This window comes from Rattus norvegicus, chromosome 9, assembly GCF_036323735.1.
Source record: "Rattus norvegicus strain BN/NHsdMcwi chromosome 9, GRCr8, whole genome shotgun sequence".
In the NCBI taxonomy this organism is placed as follows: Eukaryota; Metazoa; Chordata; class Mammalia; order Rodentia; family Muridae; genus Rattus; species Rattus norvegicus.
Window position 1 is genome coordinate 2017779 of NC_086027.1, and position 8612 is coordinate 2026390.

Consider the following 8612-nt stretch of genomic DNA (forward strand, 5'->3'; position numbering starts at 1 on the left):
TGTGAGCAGGGGGTGGGATCTGTCACCTCCTGTCATCACCAAACAAACCATGAAGGGAAGGGGTTGATGTCAGAGAGCTCTCTCTTAGGGTGATCCACACCAAAGGCTATACCCTAGGTATCCCATTCCTCTCCCCTTGCCTCCTCCTCTCCCCTCTGCTTCTTCTCTCTTCTCCCTCTCTCCTTTCCTCCCATATGTTCCTCACTGGCCTGAAACTCCTGATCCTCCTGTCTTCACATCCTGTGTTCTGGAAGGATAGAGGGGCTGCACTCAGTTCTGTGCCATGCTGGGGACTTTGAACCTGATACACGCTCAGCAGGCAGTCTACTCACTGAGCCCTGAGCCCAGCCCCTTGAGCTTTCTCAGTGTACTCTGGGACAGCCAGGCAGCTTCATCTCAGCTGCTCCTGACTCCCTTCCTTAGCCTTGAGAAGAAGGGTGCAGATGGAGATACTGTCCCAGCCTAGCCTCTGCTCCTCATAAAGGCCGTGTCCTCTTTGGAGTGCATATGTACGGACGGGCGATGATGGCATATGGCCATCGTATTTGTCTATGAATGGGAGGAAACACCGACAGAAGTTGTGGTGTATGGAGGGAAGTATTCAGGCTTACAGTGCAAAGGCCCTCCATGGTTTTCTCCTTTTTGAAACTATTTATTGATTTTGTGTATATGAATATTCTATGTACATCTGCATGCCAGAAGAGGGCACCAGATTACTTTACAGATGGTTGTGAGCCACTGTGTGCTTGCTGGGAATTGTACTCAGGACCTCTGGAAGAACAAATTAAAAAAAAAAAAAAAACCCAAAAAACCGATCCCAGTCAGGTGTGGTGGTATATACCTTTGACCCCAGCATTTGGGAGTTTGAGGCCAGCCGAGTCGACATAGCAGCCAGGGCTACATAGTAAGACCCTGTCTCAAAACAACCAAGAGGACTTACCTGGCAGGGGAGATACCATGATCATGAAGGTGGTTTTCCCAGGGCGAGGCTTATCCATTGCACTCTGGATGTGCTGACCCCTGCAATTTTCCCAAATGCGGGAAACTCGACTGCATAATTTGTGGTAGTGGGGGACTGAGTTCGTGCTCCCCCCCCAAAAAACAAAACAACCAAGGGGGCTAGAGAGATGGCTCAGCGTTAAAAGCACTTGTTCTAGCACAGGACTGGGGTTCAGTTTGCCACACCCACACGATGGCTCACAGCTATTTGTGACTTCAGTTCCACAGGATCTGTTGCCCAATTCTGGCCCCCATGGGTCCCACGCACATCGAGGCACAGTCATATAGGCAGGTGAAACACTCAGATAATAAATTAAAAATGACAACTCAAGAAAAGAAAGAAAGAAAACTGAAGAAGGGAACTCAAGTGAGCTGCAGCCAAGAGAGAAGAAACTGAGATGGAGACAAGTCCAAGTCTGGCCTGCAGCCATGGAAACTTGGGGTCAACTATGAGCAGTTCCTGGAGCTAAATGAGCACTTCCTGAAAGAACGCCGCCCTAAGGAGGAGGCTCTGGAGGCCTTGGCTGACAAACTCAAACTGACAAAAGGACGAGTTATACTTTGGTTCTCCCAGAAAAAGGACTGACATAATGGTCAAGCAGATGTCTAAGCCTCAAGCCCACAAGCCTTGGGGAAGATACAGGTACCACTGGACACCAAGAGAGACCACCAGGCAGAACCCCAAGAAAGAAAGAAAAACAGAAACAGTTATGTCCAGGCTCAGTTTGATGAGGCAATGAGTTTATTAGGACTTAATAAATAATTCTTAATAAAAGCCAGGTTACTATTTCTGTAATGAAATCTGGTGGTCAAAGCAAGTTGGGGGGTTTATTTATGCTTCCACATCACTGTTCATCATCTAAGGAAGTCAGGACAAAAACCTAAACTGGGCAGGAACCTGGAGGCAGGAGCTGGTGCAGAGGCCATGGAGGGTGCTGCTGACTGGCTGCTCTTCATGGCTTGCTCAGTCTGCTCCTTAGAGAACCCAGGACCACCAGCCCGGGGATGGCCCCACCCACAGATGGCTGGGCCTCCCACATCAATCACTAATTTAAAAAATACCATGCCAGACCAAGTGGTGCATGCCTTTAATCCCAGTGCTCGGAAGCAAAGGCAGGCATAGTTTGAGGCCAGCCTGGTCTACAGAGTGAGCCCAGGACTGCCAGGGCTACACAGAGAAACTCTGTCAACCCCCCTCCCTCAAAGAAAAGGAAAAAAAGAAAAGAAAATCCCCTCTAGGCTTGCCTGCAGTTATAACTCATGGAGGCATTTTCTCTTGTGAACTCCCTCCTCTCTGACGACTCTCTCTCTACCTTGTGTCAAGTTGACTTGGGCAAGGGCTTGCTTAAGGCAACATGGGTGACTCAGACAGCATTGAGTCCATCAGATTGGCCTGTGGGGCATTTTCTTGATTTCTGACAGGTGTGACACAGCCCACTGTGAACAGTGACATCGACTGGGCAGGAGATCCTGGGATGCAGAAAAGGCAGGCTGAACTTCCAGGAGGAAGTAGGTTTCATTTCCTCCATGGTCCTTGCCTCAGTTTCTGCTTCTAGGTTATTTCCAGTTCATCCCTGGATTGGTGGGACCATAGGCTTTCCTCAAGTTGACTTTTGGTCAAACAGGGCAGACCAGATATGCAGTACACACTCTTCCAACAAAGAGACACACACCTGTGCATGCCAACTGTGGTGGGCTGGAAGCCACATTTATACAAAGCCCTTTTCTCCCCCCGCCCCCACCAGCACTCGGTTGACACAAACACACATTGTATTCCACAAGGAATGAATAGGCAAACAGTTCAAGTGCATACACTGGGGCAGGCAGTCTCCCCCTTCCCCATCATCTCTCAGGGAGTGGGGCTCAAGGCTGGGCCATATCCTGGTATGGTGGTCTTCTGAACTGGGGGCCGGGGGCTAAAGAAATGGCTCAGTGGCTAAGAGCACTTGCTGCTCTTGCAGAGGCTCAGAGTTCAGTCCCCAGCACCTAAACCCTGCTCCTAATCACTCTAGCTGACCCCCTCCTCTGGCCTCTCTGAAGACTTGTAGCATCCACTCACACACAACACATACACATTAATAGAAGCAAACTATATTTTAAAGAGAATAAAGGTATGTGTGTCCAGAAGCTTGAATGAGAGTCTGTAAGGCACAGAAGGCCGGGAAGGACCACTGATAGAGAAGGCGATGAAGCCCGGGGTAGGGCCTGAGTGGGGCCTTTGGAGAATCGCAGGGAAGTGGGCGGGGCAAGAGAACCGAACCACCTGGGAGGGTGAAGCAGGAGGCTGGGATAATGATGTCAAAAGTGGGAATCCACAAACTCTAGGAAGCTAACGACTGGGGAAGTGGACAGGGCGTAGAGAGAACGACAGAGCAGCCGGGAGGGACTGAGAAAGTGGTCAGGGAAGACCAGAGAAGATGATAGTGGAAAGTGGGCAGAACCTAGAGTGATTGGTAAAGAAGTCGGAGGAACCAGAGAAGCGAGGATGTGGGGCTTGAGAAAGCGAAGGTGCCATTGGGAAGGACTGCAAATGAAGGTTTAGAGAGCGTGACAACTGGGAAGTTGACAGGACTCAGAGGGAATGACAGAACAGGTGGGAGGAACTAACAAGTGTCTCCTGGAAGCTGAAGGGTAGTAGAGGTAGAATGGGAGGGAAGTGGAAAGGGTCAAGGGAACCGGCAGGACTCAGAAGATTGACAACTGGGAAGTGGGCGGAGCCTAAGGAGAATGGCTGAGAAGTTTCTGGGCTTGAAAACCAGATTCTACTCTCAAGTGGCACCCATGGGCTCTGGCCGCTTTCGTGCTGCTGACACTGGCCCATTAGGAAGGACAGTGACCTGGCTCCCCTTACAACATCCGCACTGATCGTATCCCGCGGTTATACAGGCTTCTCCGGGGTGCCGGTCCTGGGCTTCCAGGTTCTAACATCACGTCCTTCCAAGGCTCAGCCAGAATGCTGGGCAGACCCTCCCACCTGCATCCCCTGCAGCTGGGTCGAGGATGCCTTCCACAAGGGGGCGCGTGTGTCCCGCGCTGGGATCCACGGCTGAGCAGGAGGTAGCTCTGCACAGAGCTGGCACCTGGATGTCCTAGTGGAATACTGTTTTTGTTCTTCTTGTTTGCTTGCCTTTGTTTTTAATTTGTTTCATTTCGTGCTCGGTGTTTTGCCTACCTGCATGTCTGTGTGAAGGTGTCAGAAGCCCTGGAACTGGAGTTACAGACAGGTGTGAGTTGCCATGTGGCTGCTGGGAATTAAATTTGGGTCCTCTGGAAGAGCAAGAGCAGCCAGTGCTCTAAACCGCTGAGCCACCTAGTTGTTTTTTAAAGATAGAATCTCTCACTGGTTGGGGGAGCCCAGAGCTATTTGTCAAGGATGGTTTGCCAGTGAGTTCCAGGAATCCTCCTGGGTCTACTTTCCAGAGCTAAGAGTATAAGCATTTGCCAGCTTGTCTTTTTTCTTTTAAATGAAACGAAACGAAACGAAACAAAACAAAACAAGAAGCCAGGGGTGCTGGGGATCAAACTCAGATCCTCATGCTAACGAGACAAATATTGTTGGCTGAGCTATATACGCTCGGCATATTTAAAAACGTTTAAACATTTTACTTGTATTTATCAGTATATGTGTGTGTCTCAGCTGTCTCAGGGTAAGTGCAGATGACATGCAGTGCCTATGAAGTCCAGAAGAGGGCGTCACGTCCCCTTGGATCTGGAATTACAGGAGGTTGTGAGCCACCATGTGATGACTTAACCCTGGAAGAGCAGAGTGGGAGTACTCTTATCTCTTCCCTTTTCTTACCTCTTTTCTTCCCCTTTCTCCTCTTTCTGTCCTCATGAGACAGGGTCTATCTTTATAGCTAAGGCTAGCCTGAAGCATACATAGTCAGGCTGGCCTCAAACTTGGGGACAATGTCCCTACTTTAGCATCCCAAATGCTCAGATGACAGATATAAATGGCCACACCTTGCCTTTTCAGTGTGTTTGACAATGATCTCTCTGTCTCTGTCTCTGTCTCTGTCTTTGAGAGAGAGAGAGAGAGAGAGAGAGAGAGAGAGCACGAGCGTGACTGTGATGATTTGTGGTTACTGTGAGCGTCTGTTCTATGTCCTGGCTGTGGGTGTCATTTGTGTTTCTGTTTAACTGTGACTGTCCAATGGCTGTGTCCTCTGCCAGCACTGGGGAGTCCCTTCCAGATAGTAGTCAGGCTGGGATTCCCTTTCTATTCAGCCTGGCTGATTTCCTATCACTGAGCTAACTCTTGCCCCTCTGAAGGGTCCCCAGCCTGCCCGCCCCCTCCAACTTTCTCAGGGGAGTACCTGTTGATTTTCCCTTCCTCCAGACAGCTACCTTTTCTATCTTGTTGGGTGCCTAGTTGACTATAGGCTGTTCATGGCTAAAAGGAAGGAGGAGGAGGAAGATAGGAGGGGAAAGGAAGTGGAGGAGGAGGAGGGGAGGGGAAGGGAGGGAGGAGAAGGAGGAGAAAGAGGAGGAACCCAAACAAAACTTTGCCCACAGGGAAGTGCAGGCTAGAGCCACACCGCAGTGTGAGCAAATCCCCGGAAGCAATTGTAATGCAGACTCCTCTGCAGCCCTTGGTTTGCTCAGGCCGGAAGAGCCTGTCACGGTGGTTCAAAGACATGAGCTAACTACTGTCTTTGCTCCGTGTGACTGGTGATCTCATCGACATTAATCTGAACAATTTCCTCTTGATGACTGGAGAGATTTCTGTTCTCTTCACTTTCTGCTGCTTCTGGGCTTTGTCGTTGTTGTTGTGTTGTGTTGTTGTTGGTGGTCTAGGGGTCTCACATAGCCCAGGCTGGTCTGCAACTAGACTTGGAACTGAGGCTGATCTTGAACTCCTGATCCTCCTAACTCCACCTCCAGAATCCTGGCTCTGCGTAGTTCTCTTCGAACCCTCGCAGGTCATCTCGGAGGCGGGAACTGGGTACTGAATTTCAGTACTTCAAGCCCATGTGTGTAGACACCGAGACATGCTAGGCTGTCTAGGCTGCCAGTGGCAAGGATGGCGATGGCTGCACTTCCTGAGTGCCCGCTGGCAACATTCTGGTTCTTGCACTGCGGATACCTTGCTTTTTGAGATAGTCATTGGTGTTAATTTCACGTCTCAGAGGGGAACACTGAGGCGCCAAGAGGTATTTGCTCAGGAGGTGGGGCTGGGATTTGAACCTATGCTGTGAAGCTTCCATATGCCACCATAGGAGGGTCAGGGAAGTTGACTTTTAAGCCTGGCAGCTGGTGTGTGCATGCAAGCTCAGTACATTGGAGTCGGAGGCTGCCCTGGGCTGATAGCAATCAATATCTGACTCAAGATAAGACAACAGAAAGCAGTTGACACTCATTGGGTGTGCTGGTGGCCAGTACCTGCCATCCTAGCCATTTGGAGCACTGAGGTGGAGGTGGACATGAACCTAGGACTTGGAGGCCAGCCTGGGCAACTTGGGTACACTCTACATCAAAAAACAAACAAACAAACAAACAAAAAAAAACAAAAGAGAAAGTTAACACTATAGTGCTTAAGGTAGTGCACATGTAACATCCCAGCTTAGTGGCTGAGACGTGAAGATTGCTAGGCCTCGCCTAGAATCCCCCAGTGAGGGTTTGGGGTCACAGTCAGGGTGGGGTCTTGTCTAGAATCTCCAGTGAAGGGCTGGGAGCTTGACCTCGGGGTGGAGCCCCACCTAGAGTCCTCCAATGAGGGGCTAGAGGTGTGGTCCAGGGATGGAGCTTTTGCTGGAGCTCGTTCTAGCTGACACTGAGTGTAGTGAGAGCAAATTTAAATGGAATCCTGCCTTAGAAACCTTGGGATAGCAAACCTTTGCTTTTCTTCTCAGAAAATACCATGTGTGACTATAATTCTGGGGGACATGTGTTCAGTGGACCTGAGAGGTGGGAGAGGAGTCTCTAGGCCGACACTGTAGGGCAGGTCCCTATAACTGCTTTCTTCCTTTGAGTTCTTCCAGGCTCTGAGGACAGCTAGGGCTCACGGTCACTTCACCACGTGGGTGGGTGGTGAGGAAGGTAGGGAGGGGGAACTCAGCTCAACATGGTGGTTAGAGCTTCCTGCCTCTGAGGTCCTAAGCACAGCGCTTCAGGATTGTCAGCTACAGACTAGGGAATGCTGTCTGCTTTCCCAGAAAGGGAGGTCCAGAGTTCTGTGAAGGCACACAGCTCAGAACGTCCCTGGAAGACCTTCGTCGCCTTGCTTCCTATTTTATGGTGAGTCTCTGGGTCTACATGGCACATGGGTTGATGAGTCTACATGACGTGGGCTGATGCCCCCTAGGTAGAACAGAGGGAGTATTTCTCACTTAAGTTCCTAGTGGCTGAAGCATGTCATCCCAGCACTTGGGAGGTAGAGGCAGGAGGAACAGGAAGACATTCAAGGTCATCCTTTGTTAAGAAGTGAGCTGCCTAGACTGGGTTCCATGAAACCCAGTCTCAAAAAATATTTAGGAAGAGGAAGGGGGCCAATGAGAGTGAAAGTGGGACAAGGGAGGACCATGGGTATATAGGTGGGACAAGGGAGGACCATGGGTATATAGGTGGGACAAGGGAGGACCATGGATATATAGGTGGGACAAGGGAGGACCATGGGTATATAGGTGGGACAAGGGAGGACCATGGGTATATAGGTGGGACAAGGGAGGACCATGGGTATGTAGGTGGGACAAGGGAGGACCATGGGTATGTAGGTGGGACAAGGGAGGACCATGGGTATATAGGTGGGACAAGGGAGGGCCATGGGTATGTAGGTGGGACAAGGGAGGACCATAGGTATATAGGTGGGACAAGGGAGGACCATGGGTATATAGGTGGGACAAGGGAGGACCATGGGTATATAGGTGGGACAAGGGAGGACCATGGGTATGTAGGTGGGACAAGGGAGGACCATGGGTATGTAGGTGGGACAAGGGAGGATCATGGGTATATAGGTGGGACAAGGGAGGACCATGGGTATGTAGGTAGAGAGGCAGTCCGTGGTTGAGGTGCTCATTGCTCATTCGCTTCCTAGCACCTACATGGTATCTCACGGTTGCCTGTAACTCCACTTCTGACCTGAGAGATGGATCAGTGGTGGAGAGCACTTGCTGCTATTGCAGAGGACCTACCTGGGTTCTGTTTCTTGCACCCACAAGGGGATCTTCGTCTTTCTCTGGATACTGTGTCTGCATGTGGGTATATGTACGTACATGTAGGCAAAACACTCACACACTTAAAATATATAAATACAAAAACATAGACATCAAATGAAAAAGGTAAGAGGGTAATGGGGCAGATATGATCAAAAAGAATTATATACAGAATGAAAATCCTAACTCGGGTTGGGGATTTAGCTCAGTGGTAGAGCGCTTGCCTAGGAAGCTCAAGGCCCTGGGTTCGGTCCCCAGCTCCGAGAAAAAAAAAAAAAAAAAAAAGAAAATGTCCTAACTCATTGTTACATATAGCTAATATAGATCTCATATGTATTCATTAACTATGAAAAGCAACTCAAACATTACAGCTCTCCTTTGCTATGAATGTATTCTACGTCCAGCACTGCATACAGCAACCCCCTCATCCCCATGAGAGATTTCCTGTTATCTACCTCATTT

The 8612-nt window shown here is 49.8% G+C and overlaps 1 non-coding gene across 1 annotated transcript; it reads left to right on the top strand.

Annotated features, from left to right (window-relative positions):
* Positions 1–932: 932 nt before the first annotated feature.
* Positions 933–1096, top strand: LOC120094884 (U1 spliceosomal RNA). Its single transcript, XR_005489578.1, has one exon. It is a non-coding gene; the product is annotated as a U1 spliceosomal RNA (small nuclear RNA).
* Positions 1097–8612: the final 7516 nt, after the last annotated feature.